Raw genomic sequence first — 1,236 nt, 5'->3', positions numbered from 1 at the left:
AATTATCTACTACTACCCATAGGGACAATTTAAAAATAAGAAAAGTGCCAGGGAACCTTCTCTAACAGTATTTTTAAGTCAGTTTTTACTCTAAATATCTGGTTATTACTCAAATATCCTTAGCCATGAGGCAGGCCCTAAGGCAATAAATTATAAATAGTCTGAAATTAGTAACGTAAATGTGACATGGTTAATCTCAACCAACCTCTTTCAGGTGAGGTAATAATTAAAAGGTTTAAATTTACAGTTTCAATTTCTGCTCAAAAGAGTGATGTCAGTATTCTAGCAACAGTGATGACATCCTATTATTGTAAATATGCTAACATACATACTTCTCTGAATTATACTTGATTGAATTCTATGTACATGTGGTTCCATATTCCAAGTGTAAATTTTCAACGGTATGGGTTTATAATCAAAGCTGAGTTTGACAAATGCTTTCTGACTTCTGAAAGCAAATGATTAAAGCACTTCCTAAAAGTGAGTAAACTAGATACAATAGGTGACCATTTCATTTTTTTCTTTACAAGTGATGAACTTCATGAAGTATCATTTCCTGAGGTATGTTTGTTTCTGAAACATACTACTTACATGCTCTTCTTTCAAAGGCAGCCACTATCTGCTTTACAACTTCATTGAAAAACTACTGTGGTAAGCTGAGAGTATAGAAGTGAGCAAAATTCAAAAGAAATGGAAAAATCCAAAGTACAAGTTCTTGGGTAGTCAGGAAGACCTGGGTGAAAATGCCAAATAGTCTCCAAATGATTGAAGAGCTTCCCATCAGTACAGGATACCTTCACCAAATGTGGTTTCACCAAGGTTACTACTGATATACTGCACTTCAGTACAAGTGGAAATCCAATTTCTAATCGTGTTTTGCAGTATTCAGATCTCCTTGATATTATATCTGATTTTTTGCACCAAAGAACAAAATGCGTGTAATTCTCCATTCCATCATACATTTCCTGCATAGAATAACCTACAATTCTCCTTTCTGAATATTCTTTTGTTTATTAATGGTGCAGTAATTCTGAAGGTTTTTGCGTGTATTTTTTTAGGCAAAATTGAGGTATGTAGTGGAAGAGTTCTGCTCATCAGTATACCACAGGAAGCTAAATAACTGGCATTCCTCACAGGCACTGTGCTAGAGCCAGGGTTCTGGCGGCTGCGCCAACTTTGGACAGCATCCCGAGACCACCTTTGGGCTCTCTTACCTGTCTGAGCTGCCATGATCAT

General features: G+C 36.1%; 1 pseudogene; it reads right to left on the bottom strand.

Moving 5' to 3' along the window:
- Positions 524 to 1,236, bottom strand: LOC102191239 (annotated as a pseudogene).

Source organism: Capra hircus, chromosome 8 (genome assembly GCF_001704415.2).
Source record: "Capra hircus breed San Clemente chromosome 8, ASM170441v1, whole genome shotgun sequence".
NCBI lineage: Eukaryota > Metazoa > Chordata > Mammalia > Artiodactyla > Bovidae > Capra > Capra hircus.
The sequence above is the reverse complement of the archived record's forward strand: the minus strand, read 5'-3'. Positions and strand labels throughout refer to the sequence as shown.